This window comes from Lolium perenne, chromosome 4 (assembly GCF_019359855.2).
Source record: "Lolium perenne isolate Kyuss_39 chromosome 4, Kyuss_2.0, whole genome shotgun sequence".
NCBI classification, from domain to species: domain Eukaryota; kingdom Viridiplantae; phylum Streptophyta; class Magnoliopsida; order Poales; family Poaceae; genus Lolium; species Lolium perenne.
The window spans coordinates 81,201,279-81,227,729 of record NC_067247.2 but is presented as its reverse complement, the minus strand read 5'-3'; the positions used below and the strand labels follow the sequence as shown (position 1 = coordinate 81,227,729).

The 26,451-nt window shown below is 45.4% G+C and overlaps 1 non-coding gene across 1 annotated transcript; it reads right to left on the bottom strand.

The window, feature by feature from the left end:
• Positions 1-24,629: 24,629 nt before the first annotated feature.
• TRNAN-GUU (transfer RNA asparagine (anticodon GUU)) lies at positions 24,630-24,701 on the bottom strand. The gene has a single exon. It is a non-coding gene; the product is annotated as a tRNA-Asn (tRNA).
• Between the last annotated feature and the right edge of the window lie 1,750 nt (positions 24,702-26,451).

The following is a 26,451-nucleotide window of genomic DNA, read 5'->3' as shown; positions in this document are numbered from 1 at the left end:
TGACAACAACAAACACCTCTCAAAATTTTACTTTTATGCTCTCTATATGATTTCAAAACTTAAAAAGCTCTAGCACATGATTTAATCCCTGCTTCCCTCTGCGAAGGGCCTTTCTTTTACTTTATGTTGAGTCAGTTCACCTATTTCTCTCCACCTCAAGAAGCAAACACTTGTGTGAACTGTGCATTGATTCCTACATACTTGCATATTGCACTTGTTATATTACTCTATGTTGACAATTATCCATGAGATATACATGTTACAAGTTGAAAGCAACCGCTGAAACTTAATCTTCTTTTATGTTGCTTCAATACCTTTACTTTGAATTATTGCTTTATGAGTTAACTCTTATGCAAGACTTATTGATGCTTGTCTTGAAGTGCTATTCATGAAAAGTCTTTGCTATATGATTCACTTGTTTACTCATGTCATATACATTGTTTTGATCGCTGCATTCACTACATATGCTTTACAAATAGTATGATCAAGATTATGATGGCATGTCACTCCAGAAATTATCTGTGTTATCGTTTTACCTGCTCGGGACGAGCAGAACTAAGCTTGGGGATGCTGATACGTCTCCGACGTATCGATAATTTCTTATGTTCCATGCCACATTATTGATGTTATCTACATGTTTTATGCACACTTTATGTCATATTCGTGCATTTTCTGGAACTAACCTATTAACAAGATGCCGAAGTGCCAGTTCCTGTTTTCTGCTGTTTTTGGTTTCAGAAATCCTAGTAACGAAATATTCTCGGAATTGGACGAAATCAACGCCCAGGTTCCTATTTTGCCCGGAAGCATCCAGAACACCCAAGAGTCGCCAGAGTGGACCCACAGGGGGCCCAGACCATAGGCCGGCGCGGCCCAGGCCCTGGCCGCGCCGCCCTATAGTGTTGGCGCCCCTTCGACCTTCCGAGGCTGCCCTTCCGCCTATTTAAAGCCTCCGTCGCGAAAACCCTGATGCGTTCGACGAAACCCACAGAAACCTTCCAGAGCCGCCGCCATCGCGAAGCCAAGATCTGGGGGACAGGAGTCTCTGTTCCGGCACGCTGCCGGGACGGGGAAGTGCCCCCGGAAGGCTTCTCCATCATCACCACCGCCATCTTCATCACCGCTGCTGCTCCCATGAGGAGGGAGTAGTTCTCCATCGAGGCTCGGGGCTGTACCGGTAGCTATGTGGTTCATCTCTCTCCTATGTGCTTCAATACAATAATCTCATGAGCTGCTTTACATGATTGAGATTCATATGATGATGCTTGTAATCTAGATGTCATTATGCTAGTCAAGTGAGTTTTACTTATGTGATCTCCGGAGACTCCTTGTCCCACGTGTGTAAAGGTGACAGTGTGTGCACCGTGTGGGTCTCTTAGGCTATATTTCACGGAATACTTATTCACTGATGAATAGCATAGTGAGGTGCTTATTTATATCTCTTTACGATTGCAATGTGTTTGTATCACAATTTATCTATGTGCTACTCTAGCAATGTTATTAAAGTAGTCTATTCCTCCTGCACGATGTAATGGTGACAGTGTGTGCATCCGTGTTAGTACTTGGTTTATGCTATGATCATGATCTCTTGTAGATTGCGAAGTTAACTATTGCTATGATAGTATTGATGTGATCTATTCCTCCTACATATGCATGAAGGTGATAGTGTGCATGCTATGTTAGTACTTGGTTTAGTCTTTTGATCTATCTTACACTATAAGGTTACTAAAATATGAACATTAATTGTGGAGCTTGTTAACTCCGGCATTGAGGGTTCGTGTAATCCTACGCAATGTGTTCATCATCCAACAAGAGTGTAGAGTATGCATTTATCTATTCTGTTATGTGATCAATGTTGAGAGTGTCCACTAGTGAAAGTCTAATCCCTAGGCCTTGTTCCTAAATACTGCTGCGTTACTACTGCTTGTTTTCATCGTTTCACTGTGTTACTACTGCTGCAATACTACCACCATCAACTACACGCCAGCAAGCTATTTTCTGGCACCGTTGCTACTGCTCATACTTATTCATACCACCTGTATTTCACTATCTCTTCGCCGAACTAGTGCACCTATTTGGTGTGTTGGGGACACAAGAGACTTCTTGCTTTGTGGTTGCAGGGTTGCATGAGAGGGATATCTTTGACCTCTTCCTCCCTGAGTTCGATAAACCTTGGGTGATCCACTTAAGGGAAAACTTGCTGCTGTTCTACAAACCTCTGCTCTTGGAGGCCCAACACTGTCTACAGGAAAAGGAGGGGGGCGTAGACATCAAGCTATTTTCTGGCGCCGTTACCGGGGACCAGAAAGCTACACAACAGGGATTTCCTCCCTCGTCAACCACGCGCCAGTCCTGGACAGCATCAGTGTGGTACTCACCCCACCAAAGGGAGATCATCTCCGGTATGTTTTGCAAGTGCACTTCAGGGCATCAAACAATGTCACTGAGTATGAGGCTCTGATACATCGGCTTAAGGTCGCAAAAGAAATCGGTGCACACCGGATCATTTGCTACGGCGATTCAGATCTTGTGGTACAGCAGTGTTCCGGAGATTGGGACACAAAAGATGCCAACATGGCCTCATACCGTTTCCATGTGCAAAAGATTGCCGGCTTCTTCGAAGGATGTGAGTTTCACCATGTGCCGCGGGCTGAAAACGATGCCGCGGATGCTTTATCCAAGCTAGGTTCCTCCAGACAAGAAATTCCTCCCGGAATAGCCTTGGCACACTTAAGAGTTCCATCAATCAAGCAAAGTCCGGAGTCGGAATCAATTTTCGTACCGAAGTCACATGTGGTACCGATGGATATTGATGAAGGAAACCCGGGGACTGTTCCGGCACACTCGGGGACTGCACCGGCAAACCCGGGGGCTGGTCCGGTAAACTCGGGGACTGCGACGCCCGTACCGGAAGAGGCAATGCTTGTGGACAGCATGGACATAGACGTGCCGGTGTTTGTGGTTAGAGAAGCACCATCTTGGGTTAAACCTATTAAGGAATTCCTAATCAACGTCAACTTGCCGGTTGACGAAACTCAATCAAGGAGGATCCAACGGAGAGCCAATGCTTACACCTTCATCAATGGCGAGGTATACAAAAGAAGTGTTACCGGTGTCCTACAAAGATGTGTGGAACCAGAAGAACGAAAAGAGATGCTCAAGGAGATTCACCAAGGAGAGTGTGGGCATCACGCTTCATCAAGGGCGCTGGTGGCAAAAGTATTCCGACATGGGTTCTACTGGCCCACTGCCTTGGAAAATGCTGAGGATTTGGTAAGAAAGTGCAATGGTTGCTAGAGGTATGCCAAGCAAAATCATACCCCAGCTTCCGGCTTAAAAACTATACCGTTAACATGGCCATTTGCTGTTTGGTGCCTTGACATGGTTGGACCATTCAAAACCGCAAGGGGAAACATGACCCACATCCTGGTAATGGTGGATAAATTCACCAAGTGGCTAGAAGTGAAGCCTATCGCCAAGTGTGATGGTCACACAGCGGTGAAGTTCTTAAAAGATGTCATTCTCCGGTATGGATATCCGCATAGCATCATAACTGATAATGGCTCAAACTTTGCCCAAGGAGAGTTCAAGCGATTTTGTGAGAACAACAATATCCGGCTGGATCTGTGCTCAGTGGCACACCCGCAAGGCAATGGACAAGTTGAAAGAACCAACGCACTGGTGCTCTCCGGTATAAAACCAAGGCTCATTGAACCACTCGAAAAGACACCGGGCTGTTGGCTTGATGAACTGCCATCAGTGTTGTGGAGCATAAGAACGACTCCAAACCGGTCTACCGGATACACTCCATTCTTCATGGTTTACGGAGCAGAAGCGGTAATACCAACCGACATTCTCCATGACTCACCAAGGGTGCAACTCTATACCGAAAAAGAGGTAAAAGAGGCCCGAGAAAAAGATGTGGACTTGCTAGAAGAAGCAAGAGAACTGGCACTGGCAAGAACAACCATTTACCAAAGAAAACCTCGTACGCTATCACAAATTTAAGGTTAACCCAAGAGTTTTCCGGGAAGGAGACTTGGTGTTACGCTTAGTGCAACGCACTGAAGGCCGGCACAAGCTCTCACCTCCTTGGGAGGGGCCATTCATTGTAAGCAAAGCTCTGCACAATGATGTCTACTACCTGATTGACGCACAGGAATGGAAAGAAGGAAAAGCGGACAAATCCGGAGATGAGACCAAGTGTCCTTGGAACATAGCATTGTTGCGCCCTTTCTACTCATGAAGTTGTACTGTAAGAAGTTCCTTTTTGTACCTTATGCTATGAATAAAAGAATCCGGCATCTCGAATGTTTCCCGGGGACTGCCTCTATCAAACTTGCATGTAATCTGTTTATTTTTTCAGTTTACCGGTTGCCTGTGAACATTTTTCTTTCCGGTTTAGTAACGTGCTAAACTTACTAGAGTCTTCGACTCTGCTGCTGTCCGCAAACCGGCTTCATGGCAAGCAAGATTAACCGGTAGGAATTAAGCACGTGAACTGCGAAAAGAGGAAGTGGGAACGATCAATCCGGAAAAGTTAAACTAACCCCGGTTTTACCGGTTTTTTGTGAAAAAAAATCGAATTTTTCCTAAGTTCAAGGAAGTGTTCGCTTGGCAAAAGAACTTTGTAACTCGTACGCCAAAACACCCAAAAGAGGTAGGCAGAGGCAAAGGGAAAGAACCAAGTGTGCATCAAATTGGATGCGGAAACAATTCCGGAATCTTCACAGTGCAAGATAAAAGCAAATAACAAAGGCAACATGCTAAGTTGATAAACCAACACAACTTAATAAGTTACCGGCATGTAAGACACCGGCATAAAAGTTGTACCACACCCAAAAGGATAAGTTTTATCTTACATCATAAACCCCGGCATACCGGGGTAGAATCTAACAGCCATTGTTTTGAGTTAACAGACACAACAAAGAATCTTCAGGCATTGGGGGCTTCAGGGGGACCATCACCGACCTCTGGACCTTCCGGGGGCGCGTCCTCAGCATCCTCTTCTTCCTCCTCCTCTTCTTCTCCTTCGTCGTTGAGCCAATCTTCAACTCCAGGAGGAGGGGGAATAAAAGTGCGAACTGGGGCGTACTCCGCGATCCGGTAAGCACGGTCCTTCCGCTTCGCGGTGAGGACCGGATCCGTATCGGTGGGAGCTTCCTGGCGCAAGCTATGCAGCGCGTCCAAGTCCAGATCCACGTACCAGGAGCAAGCGATGCGTAACGCCGCATCCGCTCCAGCACGCGCCGCAGAACAATGGCACTCGCGGATCCTTCGCCCGGCATCTTTCAGCCGCTCGGAGGTGAGCGTCAGGTTTGCCGGCAGCGATTCCCCAGGCCACAGGACCTTGTAAAGCTGGATCGCCACGTCAGACAGATCGGCGAGATGCCGGTCCACAGCGTGCATGTGCTGGATGTGGGCAGAAAGAGCAACCAAGTGATCATAAGGATCCCAAGGCGCGGCAAGATCCCGGAATTGCTGCGCAATCCGGCGATCCAAAACTTTCTTTTCCGCGTGCACCTACGAGTCCGGAAAGAGTCCTGCAAAATAAAGGAAAGGCATAAGGAAAATGCTACCGGAGCATATAAGCTTATAAGCAAAGCCGGAAAAGAAAGAAGAAACACTTACTAACGGCGAGCGCGTCGGTCCGCGTGACCAGCTCATCGTACTCCTTCTGCTCCGCGGTTAAGCGGGCGACCTGGTCCTCGGCAGCCTTCCGGAACTTGCCCATTTCCTCCAGCTCTGCCCTTAGCACCGATGTGGAGTTCGCGGAATCATCCACGACCTCCGCCAGCCTGGCCTCGCCTGCTGCCTTGGCATCCTTCAGCTCTTGGCTATGCTGGAGCGCGGCTTGCATAGCTTGCTCCTTGAGCTCCCTGGAGATGATTTTTTGGGCGTCCAAGGCTTTCTGGTGATCCCGGATGAGTGCCTCTTTCTCAGCTATAACCCGGAGAAAGAAGTTTGAACGAAAATCTAACCGGTAAAACACGAAAAGACAATGCAACCGGAGAAAGAACAGTACCTTGGAGATTGCCAACCTGGATCTTGAGGGCCTCAATGGAGGCTTCCGGGATAGCTGTTATGCGAAGAACTTGTAAATAACAAAGAAGAAAAAGCTTCCGATAGAAAGATGCCGGAGGCAAAAGGACTCACCTTGGCAGTGGCTGTGGGCCTCGGCAAGGTCCCGGTGCTCCCAAAGAAGCTCCTCGAAGAGCTCCTTCCGGGCATCCGCCGTGATCTATTCAAAGGAAAATGAGTATGAGAAAGGCGCCGGTTTCGAATATTTTAGAGGAAGTTTCGCGCTAAAAGCTGCGCTCTCAACCCGAAACTCGGGGACTGGGAGGATATATATGAACCCGGAAAGAACAAAACCGGCATCAACAGGAAAATTGCAAAATGTTTGGTGAAACTTACCACCACATTGCTGGTGGCGTCGTGCCACGCATTGTCGAACTCCCTCACTGCGCGCTTTAGTCGCATGAAGTGTTCTTTGGTGCTCCGGGGGCCGGCCGGGTCGGGGATAGGAAGCCGGTCCTTCCCCACACCGCGCGTAACCGCGGACACATCGGCCTGATTCCACTTCTCAGCGTAATCAAGCAAGTGCCCCAGCTCCTTGCCCTCGCGCTTCAGCTCTGTAATCCGGCCGAGGAGGCCGGTAGCTCTCTCTCCAGCCACGACAGCGGCGGGGCCGGAGTGTAGCACCAGCGACTGCGGGCTGGAAGCCGTTGCCTTCGCCTTAAAAGGTTCCAACACGCGCAGCTTGGCGCCTTCTGACGGCGGCGTCGGCTTAGTTTTGGCCACAACGGGCTCTTGGCTTGGCGGCGGTGTTGGAGGCTTGGCAGCGCTGGAACCTCCGGCTGAACTCGCTGGAGGAGGCATGGTGGTAGACTTGGGCGGCGCGGAGGCATCAGGTGTGCCCGGCGCGGAAGTTTCCGGCACAGACGTAGAGGGGGAGGAAGCGGAAGTCTTCTTCTTCTTCTTTTCTTTTGGGACGGGAGGAACCTGAGGTTCCGCCCGCCCGGCATCTTTAGTATCGGCGCCGGTGTTGCTGGCGCCGGTGTCTTGGTTCTCAGGAGGGGAGACGATGTCCTCCTCCGCGCGGTAATCTGGCGGTGTAGGGGCCGCGCGCCCCGCACTTGCTGTGCCCCCCAGAGGGGAGGCAGAAGAGTTGCCGGCGCCAGAAGGCACCGGACTTTGTTGAGGAGGAGGCGAAGGCCTTGCGGCATCTTCGGAGCTTTCCGGAGGCATGCCGGCAGCGCTCTTGGAAATCTTGAGCGCCGGGCTGAAAAGACAGGAAAAAGAAGGTGGGGAAAACGATCCGGAAAAAGAACAAACGAAGCAAAATGGAAGATAGAATCTTACCCGGCAGAAGTCGGCATCTCTCGCCTCACATAATGCCTCTTAGCGGGCTTCTTGGGGCGCTTGGCGCGAGGAACCTCGCTGGAGCCGGCTTCAGGTGCCGGAGCTTTTCTCTTCTGCTGGGAGCTGAGCTTCTCCAGGAACTCATGGCCGACCTCGGCCTGCAGCGGAGCCACGTGTTCGCGGACCTGCGGGTTGGTGCTGGCTGAGGGAGCGTCTACAAAAAGGTAGCCAGTGAGGGAACAAAAGAACTAAATACCTCGAGTATGACAACTTCATCGTCCGAACCGGATTCTTTGTTGGAAAAGTTACCGGGGCGTGGAGTGTGAGTCCGGCCCATCTTAAGGTCGGTCCAGTGGACGTAAGGATCCGGGTCCTCTTTGTCCAGAGCCCGGTTCCGGGGAGGGCCTCACTGCTCCGCCACGATGCGAGGGAAGCGTTGCTTGGCCTGGAAAGAAAGACAAAGACAGTTAGTAATATATCGAAAAGATACCGGAAAACAACCCGGATTGCCTAGTTTCTTACTTCGTCAGTTGGAGGGTTGAGGGAGCTGAGAGGCAGAAGGCCCGACTCCCAATCCAGCGGCATGGCGCTTTGACAGATGTGCCTAGCCTTAAGGGCTACGTCCTCCTTGGTGAGAGGGAAGCTGGTGATCTTGGTAGGATCGCCAGGGCCATACATTTCGCTCATTTTATGAGCCCGGTGATGACCCACAAGTATAGGGGGTGTATCGTAGTATCTTCGATAAGTAAGAATGTCGATCCCAACGAGGAGCAGAAGGTGTTGACAAGCAGTTTCGATGAAGAATTCACTGTAAATGCTCACAGACAAGTATTCAGGGGGTTTTGATGTAACAGTTGAATAAAGTACGAGTATGTAAAGTGCGAGAGTAATAATTGCAGCGAGTGGCCCAATCCTTTTTAGCACAAAGGACAAGCCGGTTTGTTTACTTATAATGACCAAGCGTTCTCGAGGACACACGGGATTTTAGTCTAGTGCTTTCGCTACATACGGCTAAATAATCTTCATTGTTGTGATAAGTGTTGTGTGGGTGAACCTATGCTAATGTACCGCCCTTCCTAGGACTAATACATACTTGTGATTATACCCCTTGCAAGCATCCGCAACTACAAGAAAGTAATTAAGAATTAAATCTAACCACAGCCTTAAACTCTGAGATCCTGCGATCCCTCCTGCATCGATATACCAACGGGGGTTTAGGTTTCTGTCACTCTGGCAACCCCGCAATTGGCAAACGAGTACAAGATGCATTCCCCTAGGCCCATAAATGGTGAAGTGTCAAGTAGTCGACGTTCACATGACACCACTAGAAGAATAACACCACAACTTAAATATCACACCATTGAATATTACTCAACCATAGTTCACTACTAACATTTAGACTTCACCCATGTCCTCAAGAACTAAACGAACTACTCACAAGACATCATACGGAACATGATCAGAGGTGATATGATGGTGAATAACAATCTGAACATAAACTTGGTTCAATGGTTTCACTCAATAGCATCAACAACAAGTAGAAATCGATACCGGGAGAGTTTCCCCTATCAAACAATCAAGATCAAACCCAAATTGCTACGGCGGTGACGGTGTCCAGCGGTGATGACGGCGGTGATGATGGTGGAGATGATGATGATGGTGATGGCGATGATGTCCAGCTCGATGACGGTGTCGATGGCGTCGATTTCCCCTCCCGGAGGGGAATTTCCCGGCGGATTCCTGCCCGCCGGAGAGCTCTTTTCTCTCTGGTGTTCTCCGCCCCGCAGAGGCGGTCAGAAACTCTTCGCGAGGTACCCTCCGTGGCTTAGGTCTTCGGGACGAAGGGTTTGGCGAAGAAAAGGAGGCGAAAAGGGTCGTGGGCCCCTGCACCATAGGCCGGCGCGGCCAGGGCCTGGGCCGCGCCGCCCTAGGGTGTGGGCCCACCCCGGCTCCTCCTGGCTCCTCCTTCGGCTTCCTTCGTCATCTTGAAAAATAGGATTTTTGGTATAATTTCCTTCCGTAGTTGATCTTCCGAAATATTGCGTTCGACGGTGCTTTTTCCAGCAGAATCCCGGCTCCTGTTCGATCCTCCAATAATGATGAAACATGCAAAATAGATGAAATAACATAAGTATTGTGTCCCAATATGAAATATATCAATGAATAACAGCAAATTATGATATAAAATAGTGATGCAAATTGGACGTATCAACTCCCCCAAGCTTAGACTTCGCTTGTCCCCAAGCGAAACCGAGCTCGATAGACATGACCACATGTTTATGGAGTGAAGAGTCGATAAATAAAATACGGACAAGAAGCATCATATTCATTCACACAGGACATTATAGTAAACAACCTCTTATAACTCATATTGAAACAAGTATAAGGTAATCACAAGTAAAGGTGCATGAGAAATCATGATTGGTGATGGCAAACTTCGTTCTTGGTCGTGAGAACAATTAACAGATTATATTTATCTCATTGAGCAGCGCTCTCATGTTAGAGTTTATAAGGCACAACTTGCATACTCAATCGTAATGGTCTACTCATAATCATTGATAACTTGCAAAGCTATATTCATTCAAATAAAACTTGTACTAAACAAAGAAGAATAAAAGACATGATGTAGCAAATCACAATATAATGGTTTGATCACAACTACTCAAATGCTTGCTTGAGATGGAGGGAAATAGGTTTACCGACTCAACATAAAGTAAAAGACAGGCCCTTCGCAGAGGGAAGCAGTGGATTAAATCATGTGCTAGAGCTTTTTCAATTTTTGCAATCATATAAAGAGAATAAAAGTAACATTTTGAGAAGTGTTTGTTGTTGTCAACGACCGGTAGCGGGTACTCTAACCCCTTGCCGTACAACCTCCTAAGAGCGGCTCCCATATTATTTTCATTTTGTGTGGCACTCCTTCCAACCTTTCTTTCACAAACCATGGCTAACCGAATCCTCGGGTGCCTGCCAACAATCTCATACCATGAAGGAGTGCCTTTTTATTTTAGCTTTATTATGATGATGACACTCCCCCAACCTTTGCTTACACAAGCCATGGCTAACCGAATCCTTCGGTGTGCCGTCCATCAATCACATACCATGGAGGAGTGTCTATTTAGTTTAATCAATTTGGGACTGGAATCCCATTGCCAGCTCTTTTTGCAAAATTATTGGATAAGCGGGTGAAGCCACTAGTCCATTGGTGGAAGTTGCCCAACAAGATTGAAAGATAAAACACCACATACTTCCTCATGAGCTATGAAACATTGACACAAATAAGAGATACTAAGTTTTGAATTGTTTAAAGGTAGCACATGAAGTATTTACTTGGAATGGCAGAAAATACCATGTAGTAGGTAGGTATGGTGGACACAAATGGCATAGGTTTGGGTTAAGGTTTGGATGCACGAGAAGTATTCCCTCTCAGTACAGGTCTTTGGCTAGCAAGGTTAATTAGTAAGCATAAGAGTCGAGGGAAACAAACAAATATACATGTGATAGAAACAATCATGCATCTTCCTTGTAAGTACAAACAATTTTAACTTCAGAATAATAAGCTATGAGCTAACAAGAAAGACAATGAAACATCTACATGTATTTCTCTTTTCTATTTAAACCTCAAAGTGTTGTTGCTATTGACCAATGCTAAGTTTGCCAAAACCAAATAGATTTATTCAATGCTCCCAAAGTGATACCAATACTAACAACAAGGTGAATCATATAGTAGAGATTGCAAACTAAAATAAGATGTGCAATATGTAAATGATAAGACTTCTCATTAATATTCCATAACGATAACTCACACCAAGGGATACATAGATAACCAACTAAAGGAGAGATACTTCCAAACGCAACCCATCTTATATGATAACTTCCCTACTCATGATATGATACTACTTGACAATAAAAGTAAAAGGTAGTGATAATGTGATACCGCGGCACTCCCCCAAGCTCGGAACAAACAAAGGGGATGCCAATACCGATGATGAATTACTCCTGCGGCGATGGTGGTGATGAATTCCCGTCATCAAACTTCCAAGGAAGAGGCTCTCCATCAAGAAACGACATCTTGGTCTCGGGGATCCTGAAACTAGCAGCACGGCTTATGTATTTAAACCTGTTTTCATACTCACAGTTCTGATTCTGAAAATCATAGAGTTGTGCTTGGAGCTTGTTGGTGGTGTCGTGAAGTGAGAGGATGTCGCTCCAAAGCTTTGCAGTTTCCTTCTCATGTTCAGCAATGAGTTCAGACACAATCCTGTGGAAGATATCCACCTCACGCTCAGCCATCTTCTTGTACTTGAAAACCTCTTGTTCTAGCTTCTCCATCCTGTCTTCCAGGCTTCCTTCTCCTTTAGGACCCTGGACATCCTTGACTTGCAGTTCTCCTTCAACGAGCAGCAACTCCTTGGGGTGCATCCTCAGCTCCTCCATGTACAACTTGCCAACATCCTTGCTGGAGCTATCCTTCGGAGTTTCCGACGAAGACATGATGGCTCTAGATCCGAAGCAAATCCCGCGTAAACAACTCGAAACAAAACACGTCGAAAACACGATATACGGACCTCCAGGGGTCCGGGGGATTATATAGCAAAAATTTTCACGACGAACGGAAAGTACCAGATCGAACCAGAGTCGGAAAGGGGCGACGGGGCGGCCAAACCATAGGCCGGCGCGGGCCCAGGTCAAGCCGCGCCGCCCTATGGTGGCACCCCCTCGTGCGTCCTTTCCACTCCGTTTCGAACTCGTAATTTCTCATATTTTCCAAAAACAGCAAAAATATAGTTCGGAAAGTAAATTGCGTACTTTTCATTACCAAGATCATACCTATTCAAAGTCGAGTTCTGGCGGACTGTCAATTTGTCCTTTGATGAAAGCTTCCGGTGTTTCCACTTGAATAATATCAACATCAACATTATAGGAATCACCCGAGATATAATGCTTGAGTCTTTGTCCATTCACCACTTGCATAGCATTGCCTTGGAGAGAGCTAATTTTGATTGCTCCTGAACGATACACCTCCTCGACAACATATGGTCCTTCCCATTTCGAGAGTAATTTCCCTGCAAAGAATCTGAGACGAGACCGATACAATAGGACTTTATCCCCAATATTAAATTCTCTTTTGATAATCCTCCTATCATGCCATTTTTTAACTTTCTCTTTAAAGAGTTTAGCATTTTCATATGCTTCACTTCTCCATTCATCTAGAGAACTCAATTGCAACAACCTCTTATCACCTAAAGTTTAGGATCTTTATTTAATTCTCTAACAGCCCAATAAGCTTTGTGCTCTAGTTCTAGAGGTAAATGACAAGCTTTCCCATAAACCATTTTATAAGGTGACATTCCCATGGGATTTTTATAAGCAGTTCTATAAGCCCAAAGTGCATCCTTCAATTTACTAGCCCAATTCTTTCTAGTTTTATTAACGGTCTTTCCCAAAATAGATTTAATCTCTCTATTTGATAATTCTACTTGACCACTAGTTTGAGGATGATAAGCAGAAGCAATTCTATGATTAATACCATACTTAGCAAGAGTTTTTCTAAAACCTCCATGAATAAAATGAGAACCTCCATCAGTCATAATATATCTAGGTACTCCAAATCTAGGAAAAATAATATCTAAGAGCATTCTTAAAGAGGTCTCACCATCAGCACTTTTTGTAGGTATAGCTTCCACCCATTTAGTAACATAATCAACAGCAACAAGTATATGAGTGTTACCTTCCGAAGACGGAAAAGGTCCCATGAAGTCAAATCCGCAACAATCAAACGGTTCAATAACAAGAGTATAATTCATAGGCATTTCATTGCGTCTGGAGATATTACCAACCCTTTGGCATTCATCACAAGATAAAATAAACTTTCTCGCATCCTTGAAGAGAGTTGGCCAATAAAAACCTGATTGTAAAACCTTTTGCGTGATTCTTTCTCCAGCGTGATGTCCTCCATAAGCACTACCATGACATTTACTCAATATTTCTTGTTGTTCATACTCAGGAACACATCTTCGCATAATACCATCCACTCCTTCTTTATATAAGTGTGGGTCATCCCAGAAATAATGCCTCAAGTCATAAAAGAATTTCCTCCTTTGCTGAGCTGAAAAGGTTGGAGGCAAGTACTTGGAAACAATAAAGTTAGCATAATCAGCATACCAAGGACTGTCTCGCGAGCTCACCTTTATTACAGCCAATTGTTCATTTGGAAAACTATCATTAACAGGAACAGGATCATAAGCAATATTTTCCAATCTAGACAAATTATCAGCAACAGGATTATCAGCACCTTTCCTATCTACAATATGTAAATCAAATTCTTGCAAAAGAAGTACCCATCTAATAAGCCTCGGCTTAGCATCTTTCTTTGTCATTAGGTATCTAATTGCAGCATGATCTGTATGAATAGTAACTTTTGAATCAACAATATAAGATCTAAATTTATCACAAGCAAAGACTACAGCTAATAATTCCTTTTCAGTTGTAGCATAATTTCTTTGAGCAGCATCAAGAGTTTTACTAGCATAATGAATAACATTCAGTTTTTTATCTACTCGCTGTCCAAGAACAGCGCCTACAAAGAAAATCACTAGCATCACACATAATTTCAAAGGGTAAGTTCCAATCAGGGGTTCAACTATAGGAGCAGCTTGTTAAGGCTTTCTTAAGAGTTTCAAAAGCTTCCTTACAATCGTCATCAAAAACAAATGGTACATCTTTTTGAAGAAGATTAGTAAGAGGCTTTGAAATCTTGGAGAAATCTTTAATAAATCTCCTATAAAACCCAGCATGACCAAGAACACTACGAATACCTTTAACATCCCTGATAGGGCATCTTCTCAATTGCTTCAACTTTAGCTCTATCAACTTCAATACCTCTCTCAGAAATTTTATGTCCCAATACAATTCCTTCATTAACCATAAAGTGGCATTTCTCCCAATTAAGAACAAGGTTAGTTTCTTCACATCTCTGCAAAACTTTATCAAGGTTTCGCAAGCAACTATCAAAAGAATTCCCATAGACGGAAAAATCATCCATGAATACCTCTACAATACTTTCACAAAAACCATGAAAAATAGCAGACATGCATCTTTGAAAAGTAGCAGGAGCATTACATAAACCAAAAGGCATACGTCTATAAGCATAAGTTCCATAGGGACAAGTAAAAGTGGTTTTCTCTTGATCTTTAGCTTTAACAAGAATTTGTGAAAACCCAATAACCATCAAGCAAGCAAAAATGAGTATTTTTAGACAATCTTTCTAGCATTTGATCAATAAATGGTAAAGGGTAATGATCTTTCTTAGTAACTTTATTAACTTTTCGAAAATCAATGCACATTCTATACCCTACAACTACTCTTTGAGGAATGAGCTCATCATTATCATTAGGCACAACAGTCATACCTCCTTTCTTGGGAACGCAATGCACAGGACTAACCCATCTACTATCAGCAATAGGATATATAATACCAGCTTCAAGAAGTCGTAATACCTCATTCCTTACCACTTCCTTCATCTTCGGAATTAGACGACGCTGAGGTTCAACAACAGGCTTTGCATCATCTTCCATATTAATAGCATGTTGGCATATAGACGGAGAAATCCCCTTCAAATCATCAAGAGTGTAGCCAATAGCGCCTCGATGCTTCTTCAATATTTCCAATAACCTTTCTTCCTCAATCTCTGAAAGCTTAGAACTAATAATAACAGGATATATTTTCTTATCATCAATATGAGCATATTTAAGATTATCATGTAAAGGCTTTAAATCAAAAACAGGATCTTCCTTTGGTGGCGGTGTTGTACCCAAATCTTCCACCGGTAAATCATGCTTGAGAATAGGTTGGCGAAGAAAAATTTCCTCAAGCTCATCTCTTTCTTTCCTAAAAATTTCGCTCTCGCTATCCTCCAAATGTTGCTGCAAAGGATTATTAGGAACAAGAACAATAGATGCACATTGCTCCATTTTAAAATCATTACTAGGCAAATCAGCTTTATAAGGAGTTTTAGTAAATTTAGAGAAGTTAAACTCATAAGATTCACCAGCGAATTTAGTCAAAATTTTCTCTTTCTTGCAATCTATAATAGCTCCACAAGTATTTAGAAAAGGTCTACCAAAAATAATAGGACAATAATCACTAGCAGCAGAACCAAGTACCAAAAAGTCGGCAGGATATTTAATCTTACCGCATAAAACTTCCACATCTCGAACAATACCAATTGGAGAAATAGTTTCTCTATTAGCCAGCTGAATAACCACATCAATATCTTCAAGTTCACAAGAATCAATTTCGTGCATAATCTCCGTGTAAAGCTCATACGGAATAGCACTAACACTTGCACCAATATCACATAATCCATAATAACAATGATCACCAATTTTAACAGATAGCATAGGAACACTAGCTTGTTTGGGTTTATTAGGATGTGAAACAATATTAGAAGCATCTTCACAGAAAATAATATGACCATCCTCCACATTTTCAGTCACAAGATCTTTAACTATTGCAACAGCAGGTTCAACTTTTATTTGTTCTTCAGGTTCTACAGGTTTCTTTTCACTTTTATGAACCGCACTATTTATAACAGAGTACTCCTTCATTTTAGCAGGGAAAGGAGTTTTTTCAATATAAACTTCAGGAATAACATGATCAGCAGTTTCAACTACAACGCATTTATTAATAGATGAATCAATTTTATCTTTATACGGTTCATGATACTTATCAGAATTCTTCTTTGGCAATTCATAATGAGAGGCAAAAGCTTTATAAAGATTTACAGCAACTTGAGAATCAAGACCATATATAGCACTCATATTACGAAATTTATCAGTATCCATAAAAGCTTCAATGCATTTATAATCATAAATTATACCTGATTCTCTATCCTTGTCGTTCTCCCATCCTTCAAGTATTTTCTTGGATCCGATCAAGAAGGTCCCTTTTAAACTCTTCTTTGTTGCGTGTAAATGATCCGTAACAAGAAGTATCCAGCAAGGTCTTGTCTTGAAAAGAAAGTCTTGCATAGAGATTATCAATAATAACATTACCAGGAAGCTCATGAATGGGGCATTTGAGCATTAAAGACTTCAATCTCCCCCAAGCTTGGGCAATACTCTCTCCATCATGAGGCCAAAAATTATATATGCGATTCCGATCCTTATGAATTTCACTTGGAGGATAGAACTTAGAATAAAACCGGGGCACAATATCATTCTATTCAAGAGAATCCCCATTATCCAGTAATTTATACCAATGCGCCGCTTTACCGGACAGCGACAAAGAGAATAGTTTCTTCCTCACTTCATCCATAGCAATACCTGCACATTTGAATAACCCGCATAATTCATGCAAAAACAGTAAATGATCACCGGGATGGACAGTTCCATCCCCTTCATAGCGGTTATCCATAACACGTTCAATAATTTTCATAGGTATTTTATATGGTATTACTTCCTCACCTGGTGCCTCATCCACTACCGTTGCAGTAGTAGTAGATTTCCCAAATAGAAATTGAAGAGAAGATCTCTCCATAATGACTTATAGCAGCAGGCAGAAATAAAATCAGCACAACAGTAAAGGTTTTCCTTACCAATTCCACTTACCAATAGCGCAGAGCTCCCGCAAGAACGCCGAGAAAATAGTCTTGATGACCCACAAGTATAGGGGGTGTATCGTAGTATCTTCGATAAGTAAGAATGTCGATCCCAACGAGGAGCAAGGTGTTGACAAGCAGTTTCGATGAAGAATTCACCGTAAATGCTCACGTACAAGTATTCGTGGGGTTTTGATGTAACAGTTGAATAAAGTACGAGTATGTAAAGTGCGAGAGTAATAATTGCAGCGAGTGGCCCAATCCTTTTTAGCACAAAGGACAAGCCGGTTTGTTTACTTATAATGACCAAGCGTTCTCGAGGACACACGGGATTTTAGTCTAGTGCTTTCACTACATACGGCTAAATAATCTTCATTGTTGTGATAAGTGTTGTGTGGGTGAACCTATGCTAATGTACCGCCCTTCCTAGGACTAATACATACTTGTGATTATACCCCTTGCAAGCATCCGCAACTACAAGAAAGTAATTAAGAATTAAATCTAACCACAGCCTTAAACTCTGAGATCCTGCGATCCCTCCTGCATCGATATACCAACGGGGTTTAGGTTTCGTCACTCCGGCAACCCCGCAATTGGCAAACGAGTACAAGATGCATTCCCCTAGGCCCATAAATGGTGAAGTGTCATGTAGTCGACGTTCACATGACACCACTAGAAGAATAACACCACAACTTAAATATCACACCATTGAATATTACTCAACCATAGTTCACTACTAACATTTAGACTTCACCCATGTCCTCAAGAACTAAACGAACTACTCACAAGACATCATACGGAACATGATCAGAGGTGATATGATGATGAATAACAATCTGAACATAAACTTGGTTCAATGGTTTCACTCAATAGCATCAACAACAAGTAGAAATCGATACCGGGAGAGTTTCCCCTATCAAACAATCAAGATCAAACCCAAATTGCTACGGCGGTGACGGTGTCCAGCGGTGATGACGGCGGTGATGATGGTGGAGATGATGATGATGGTGATGGCGATGATGTCCAGCTCGATGACGGTGTCGATGGCGTCGATTTCCCCCTCCCGGAGGGAATTTCCCCGGCGGATTCCTGCCCGCCGGAGAGCTCTTTTCTCTCTGGTGTTCTCTGCCCCGCAGAGGCGGTTGTAACTCTTCGCGAGGTACCCTCTGTGGCTTAGGTCTTCGGGACGAAGGGTTTGGCGAAGAAAAGGAGGTGAAAAGGGTCGTGGGCCCCCCAGACCATAGGCCGGCGCGGCCAGGGCCTGGGCCGCGCCGCCCTAGGGTGTGGGCCCACCCTGGCTCCTCCTGGCTCCTCCTTCTGGCTTCCTTCGTCATCTTGAAAAATAGGATTTTTGGTATAATTTCCTTCCAGAGTTGATCTTCCGAAATATTGCGTTCTGACGGTGCTTTTTCCAGCAGAATCCTGGCTCCGGTGTTCGATCCTCCAATAATGATGAAACATGCAAAATAGATGAAATAACATAAGTATTGTGTCCCAATATGAAATATATCAATGAATAACAGCAAATTATGATATAAAATAGTGATGCAAATTGGACGTATCACCCGGCGCTTAAGGGGAAGCACCCGGCGCGAGATAAATGTCCTAACAATATCATCCGAACAGATGGCGGTGTCCTTCATAAGTTGCTTCATGAAGCGTACAATCCGGTTGGTTTCTATGTGAGACTCCTTCGGGTTGTAGCTCCAGTTGGTCTTCGTGGGCACCGCCGGATTGAAAGCCGGCAGATTAATAAGGTTGGGGGCGTCGATGTTCTTCACATAAAAGAAGGTCCTTTCCCATGCTCGGCATGAGTCAAGACCGGCAAACTTAAAGAAGGGGCTCCCCTGGCGGGACCCAATAATACAAGACCCGCATTGAACGGGAGGTTTGGGCTTGGGAATTTCCTTGCCCTGAACGGAGTTGATCCGAAGGGAAAAGAAACGAGCGAAAGTCTCGCGAGTGGGGCAGAGACCCATGTAGGCCTCCATGAAGGTTGCGTAGCAAGAGAGATAGAAGATGGCATTGCTAGGGAGATGGTGAGGTTGGAGTTTGTAGAAGTCAAGAAATTAGCGGAAGAAATCAGAGGCGGGAAGGCCGAAGCCGCGCTCGAAGTGAGCAAGGAAGACGACGAATTCACCATCTTCCAGAACCGGTTCGATCTCGTCTTTCGGAATCCGGCAGGATACTCCTTCCGGTATCCTTCTAGACCGGTACAACCAGTCAATCTCATGCTGAGTCACCTCGGAGCCCTTCCAGGCTCCACGAGTGATGCCGGAAAGATCTGCTCAGGAAGCCTGGCTAGAACTGCCGGCATCTTGACTTGTTCCGGTATCGCTTTCCATCCGAGTGCGCCCAGCCGAAGGCTCGCCGGAAGCTTGACTTTCACGGCTGCTGGAGGAAGATTCGGAAGGATGGTCCCCACTAGACATACGGGCCTACGGGATGCCAGGATCTACTTAAAAACAGATTTCCCAAGATCTACTCTTGAACGAAGATCTACGAGTAAGAGGAAAAGCGAAAGAAAAGGGAGAGTAAATATCCTACCAACCCAAGATCTGGAAATCGAGAGAAAGAAAGCAAATAGGCATTGGGGCTCACCTGAGGCTGTGGGAGACGCGAAGGAAAAGTTCGCTGGAGAAATGGCGAAGGCCTGACCGTCGATGAGGGCCGGCGACGGAGAGCAGTGAAGTCCGCCGGAGAAAGCTTGAAGCAGCAGCGGAGAAGAAGCACCGCAGGAACTTGGCGCGGTGGAAAGCTTCACCGCGGCGAGGAGAACGGCGCAGGTTTGTCGGGAGCAAAGCTCTGGCGGCGACCGGCGGCGGCGAGGAAGCAAGGGGCGAAGGGCTCGAAGTGCTCTGGAAATGGGGGCAAATGCGAAGGAGAAGATGAAGTGGAACCGCTCCACCCTTATATAGGAGAAGGAGTTAGTGGGCCGAAAACCGTCGGGCCGCGGCGGTTCGTCTCGTGGGCTGCCACGTGGCACGAAGATACACGCGCGAAAATAAAGAAGCCACAGGGTCGCCGCGCGGATCCGGAATGGCCAGAAGGATCCGGTGTGGCACATTTAATGCTGGCGTAGAAGCCGAAGCGAAGTGACCACTGACACTGGCGCGTCAGGCACAGTGCGCATGTCCCTGACAGGCGCTGTACCCGATAAATGCTCGACTTCGCCGAGGAGGGAGTTAATGTCGATGACACCGGAGAAAACACACCGGAGACACTTTGCAAAGAAAGGAAAACGTGAATGTGACATAAGATACCGGGAAAATCCGGAAGATAACAGAAAGAGGCTAAGGCAAAGAGGCCGGCATCTTCGAACAGGGAGCCGGAAAGATCAAACCGGTACCTTGTGAGATAGGAACCTGGCATAGCCCGTCGGGTAAAATCCACCGGACTATACCAGCTTCGGGGACTAATGTTGGGGGGATGACCCCCGGTATGCCAAAGGCATGCCAAACCGGATGGTTTGAGCCATCAAGATACCGGTTTGATGTTCGTTCCGGACTGTGAACTTAGGCTTTTGGCTAAGGAAGCCTATACCGGTATGCCCAAAGAGAGGCATGCCGGAATAAGTTAAGAAGATACCGGACTACCGGTATAAGCAAAGCTGGTCAAAGATTCTCTCAGAAGCTAGAAGACAAAGATGACCCAAGCAAAGTAGCTTTAAACAAAGCCATGACGTAAAAGACAAGAGTGACGCCCAAAGCTTCCGGAGGACATCAGCCTCCCTGATTAAAGAGGATACCGGCGTCATCTATGATTAAAGTAGCTTTGTAAAGTAGCTTTGTAAAGTAGTTTGTCTGTTCAAAGATGCCATTAGGGTTTCTTCCCCTGTAAGCCACCCTCTCCCCTATATAAGGAGAGGGGGCAGCCCTCTTCACGGGCACGAACGAGCGTGTGTGTATGAAAACCTCCTGTAACCTTGTTCATGGAATAGAGAAGATCTAAAACGGAGTTCATCCTTGTGTCTCTCTTCTTCTACCTCTGGCCTTGGCCAAGTTCTTGAGGAAAGCACCCGGAAGTTCGTCCTACCTGATCCAAAACCCTCCCCCGAATCCTCTAGCATCCAACTCGGCCCCAACTCAAGCCATCCTATGGCATCTGTCTGTTCACCACGACGATAGTCAATGAGAAAATACATACAGAGGTGGAACATCATTAAAAACTCGGCAGAGAACATATCTGACGAGAGAGCAATAGATGCGTTCGTGGCAAGAATTCGACGAGGAGATTTCGTCGAAGACTTGGGGAGAACCAACCCAAAGACAGTATCAACATTGATGGAAATAGCAAACAGGTGGGCAGACGGAGAAGATGTTGTACACAACAAGCGACATAGATCCCCAGAGGAGGACCGTAGTCGAAATTTCCAAAATAGACGACGATTCTCTCGACAGTTTTCGAGTTATGATGCTCCTGGCCAAATATCGGCCGTGTTCCGAGGAAACACTGGAGGAAACAGTCAAGATGATTATCAAAGAAGTAGCGAGCAGCAAAGCGACAATAGAGGTGATTCCCGTAATAATAGACAAAATAGTGGACCAAGGTTCCAGAGACCATATGTGTCTCCCGAGGATATGATGAATGGACCGTGTCAGATGCATTTTTATCTTGATAACAATGGGAAGAGACAGTCAGGGCATCTGCAGAAGGACTGTCAAAATTTTCAAGCAATGTTGAGATTTGCGGGGCAAGCTAATGCTCAAGCAGCAAATAGAAACCCCCAGGGGACAAGGAGTGAGATCCACCTCCCACCTCCTCCCGCAATTACGGACGAAAATCGGCACCAGCTTAGAATAGCGGCAGCACCACATCCACCTCCATATATCGACCCCAACGCCAACGACGCGGTCTCGATGATTCAGAAAGCTAGGCCATCCAATAGAGCTTAGAAAGTAATATCGCGACAAGTTTTTATGGCAGAGAAGATACCGCCGCCTACAATAGAGTACCTAAATTGGTCGGGACAGGACATTGGTTTTACCATAGCGGACCACCCGCAGCAAGTTCCTCGACCAGGGCAATCAGCACTCATTTTACCAGCGGTGATAGCAGGATTTGACGTTTCTCGAGTGTTCATAGATGGAGGCAGCAGTTTAAACCTTATGTATGCAGATACACTATGGAAGATGAACATATCCTTGGCGAACTTAAAGCCAACTGATACACGCTTCCATGGAATCACACCGGATAAGCCAAATTATCCGCTGGGAAAAATCAATCTCGATGTTCAGTTTGGAACCCGAGAAAATTACAGGATAGAGAGATTGGAGTTCGAAGTCGTGGATTTCCCTTCACAGTATCACGCTTTATTGGGGAGACCAGTGTATGCCAGGTTTATGGCGGTACCACATTATACGTACCTGCTATGGAGGCTCCCTGGACCCAAGGGACCAATTACAGTAAAAGGCAGTTTTACGCTAGCTGATAAATGCGACAAGGACTTTCATCGACTGTCAGAAACTTTCGGGATGCAGGCAGAATACATGGCATCAAAGCTAACAACGGATTATGATGTGTTGCCGGATTCAGGGAGGCCACTCAGGGAACCAACCTTTGACATTGCTAAGGATTCTAAGGAAGTCCAGATTCACCCGACAGATCCCAAGAAAACGACATCCATCGCAACAAACATGGATCGCGCATAGGAAAACGCGCTTGTCGAGTTCCTCCGTGAGCGCTGGGAAATCTTCGCATGGTGTCCAGCTGACATGCCAGGAGTACCCAGGGAACTTGCCGAGCACCACCTTAATTTGGATCCAGTGGCGAAACCAGTCAAACAACCCTTGCGGCGTTTTTCGGAACCAAACCGCAAGGCTATGCTGTTAGAAATCAATCGACTCAGAGAAGCTGGTTTTATCAAAGAACTGCATACGGAGGCCACATGGGTAGCTAACCCAGTACTGGTCCTGAAGAAAAACACGAAAGTCCTTCGCATGTGCGTCGATTTTACGTGTCTCAATAAACATTGTCCAAAGGATCACTTTCCCCTCCCGAGGATCGATCAAATTATCGACTCCACGGCAGGATGTGAACGTCTTTCCTTGTTGGATGCATATTCTGGCTATAACCAGATCAGACTAAAAGAAGACGACGAGGTCAAAACAGCTTTTATAACACCCTATGGTGTGTTCTGCTATAGAACAATGCCTTTTGGTCTGAAAAACGCGGGAGCAACATACCAGCGGATGATGCAAAAGTGTTTGGCAACACAGATTGGTAAAAACGTACAAGTATACATTGACGATGTCGTCATAACAACAAAGAAGGGGTCAACTTTGATCGAGGACCTGAATGAAACTTTCGACAACCTTGACAAGTTCTGCCTTAAGTTGAACCCGACAAAGTGCTCCTTTGGTGCTCCTGCGGGAGAGCTTCTCGGGTTCCTAGTATCCTTAAGAGGGATCGAGGCCAATCCAGAGAAAATCCAAGCCATCGTAATGATGAGGAAGCCAACAAAGTTGAAAGAAATACAACAGCTGACTGGGCGAGTCGCAGCTTTGAGCAGATTCGTCGCCAGGCTGGGAGAGAAGGCATTGCCGTTTTACGCGTTGATCAAGCAAGGAGAGAAGTTTCAATGGAACGAAGAAGCGGACATGGCTTTCGAGGATCTCAAGCGCACAATCTCGACACCACCAATCTTGGTGGCGCCTAAGGAAAAGGAACCTCTCCTGTTATATATCGCAGCCACACCTCAAGTGGTTAGCACAGTGCTTGTAGTTGAAAGAGAAGAAGGAAAACTCCATGGAGTGCAACGGCCGTTATATTTCGTCAGCGAAGTTTTATCGCCTTCCAAACAGTGGTACCCGCAGTACCAGAAGCTAGCATATGGGGTGTTTACAACCGCAAGAAAACTGCGACACTATTTTTCGGCGCATCCGATAATAGTGGTTAATGAGGCACCTTTGTCCAATATATTAAACAATCCAGAAGCTACGGGTCGTGTCTCCCTTTGGGGAATAGAGCTTTCCCCTCGGGACATCACGTATGAAAAGAGAAAGGCAATAAAGTCGCAAATATTGCCTGATTTTATTGCAGAGTGGATGGAGCTACAAAATACAGGTCCTCCGGATTTATCGAGAACTTGGACTATGAACTTCGACGGATCCAAGAGATTGGAGGGGGCTGGAGCAGGCGTGATACTGATATCACCACAAGGCGATAAATTGAAGTATGTTTTACGGATGACGTTTCCAAACGCGTCTAATAACGAGGCAGAATATGAAGCTCTTATACATGGGATGAAGATGGCGAAGGCTTGTGGCGCAACTCAATTAAAAATCTTTGGTGACTCGCAATTGGTGGCTCAACAAGTCATGAAGCTGCACTTGCCAATTCATCCAGAAGGCTCTGAAGAAGACAGCTTGAAATATTATTAAAGAAAGCAGTAATGAGTGCATCGAACGGTTGGTTCCACCGATTGACACTGTGAGAAGAAGCTTATGTGAGGCCTCTTTGACCCTGCCCTTCGGCTTGATCTTTCTCTTGCTTCATTCAATTCCGAAGATCCTAAAAAGTGGGATAATGCTTGGACAAAATTGTTTGAAGCACGCACAGAACCGTGCATTTGGGTTGTTGGCATATGTCAGCTACATACTGGATGCTTTTCCATCATTGTTCGACTTGCACAGAAACAATGGGTCCCTTCTGGTTTCTTTTCCTCCCCAAGTAGGATTCGAACCTACGACCAGTCGGTTAACAGCCGACCGCTCTACCACTGAGCTACTGAGGAAGAACGGACTTAAGGAAGCTGACTCTCGTTCTTTGGACCAACCAACCGCAGACCGAAAATCCAAAAAGTTCGTCACTTTTTCTCTTTCACATACACCGGGAGTTGGCTTGCTTGCTTTACCGGTACACTAATACCGAGTCTTTATTTTATTTAGGTGCCTAGACTTTTCGGGGCATAGGGTAGATTTCACAGTCCTTTAAGTGAATACGCCTTCTCCGCGTTTTTTCAGCCGATTCTCCGAAATTGAAGACAATTATCCGCACTCAAACTTCAAAAAGTCCTTTTTTTTATGATGTAAATTCTGTCTGTCTCCTGTGTCCTTCCTAACGCTAGTCTAGTCTCCTTCGGGCCATCTCTCTCCCTTTTGCATCCTCTACATGACATGACCAAGGAGGAGAAGAATCAATACTTCTTTGAAGGGTGTAGCTGAGAAAGACATGCATCTTCTGCTCAATGATCTTATCCTGGATCGGTTGATGATGCAACAAACCGATAGGACTGAATGTAGCCAGGAGTTGTCTTAGGTTAGTCTAATGTGCCAAAACGCTCTGAATGTGAACGGGAACACTTGAAGCACAAAATACGAGAAGGCATTGATCTGGGTAAATGACCTTCTAGATTCCAAAGATGAGCTCTTTCGCATCACACGGAGGGACGAACCGGAATCACGTCCGATCTTGTTTCTTGATTGAGTAAAAAAGGGATCGAATTTCTTACTTACCACCTGTATCTCAGGAAACAAAACAAAAACCTCTCTTTTCATCCGGGAAGCTTCCCCGCAACTCCAACTACCGGAAACATTAGCTCGAACATTCGAGTTAGAGATGAAAAGGACCGCCCTTCAGCTAGAACCCTCCCTTAAAGAAATGCAATTGAGTCAGTGACCCTATGAGAGAGGAAGAGTTCCGTTGTGTCCAGAGCCGTTTTGGTATATCGCCGGAAAGCACTACGTGTGTTATAGTCAGCAGAGAAGAATCTCACAAAATGGCCCTTTCTCAGGATGGATTTATTGATTCAACTGATCTAGCTGATTTTCCTCTATCTATGTCATTATTGCCTTACGGGATACTAGTTCGATCAGCCGAATTCCTCTCATTTCTTGCTTAAAAGTGGTCTTTCTATTCTGAATTCAGTTAACGGCGAGATTTAGTATCCTTTCTTGCATTTTCATAACTCGTGAAATGCCGAGTAGGCACGAATTCCCCCAATTTGCGACCTACCATCGGATTCCCGAAAAAGCTTATTAAGAAGAATCAGATGCATTACTTCCCCCTGTTTCAAGGAAATACAATGAAAAAATAGGGCTAGAATTCTGATCCAGCCGGTGTGCCTTCTCGAATGCGTAAAACCGACCTATGTTCGCAGCAAAAAAACTTAGTTAACGAAACAGGAACTCCATCCCTTGACACTCGCCGCTACCTTATCCTATTTCCATTAGTTGAGAACCTTAAAAGGAGCTATTGTGACCAATCTTTTTTGCTTTTGTTTCGACTTTATTAGTTAGGCACAAGGTTGACACTAAACAATATCTAGAGGGAGATAGGGTAGGGTTCAATGCGACGCAGTCAATGATAGCATGATAGCATACAAGGAAGTGTATAATGAGCTCGAGAAGCTGTTTGATGGGTGCGAGGTAAATCACATCAGCAGGCTAAGTAATGACGAAGCCGATGTTCTGGCAAACATCGGGTCGCAATGTCTCGCAATACCACCTGGTGTGTTCTGGAAAGAGATATCTGAGAGATCCACC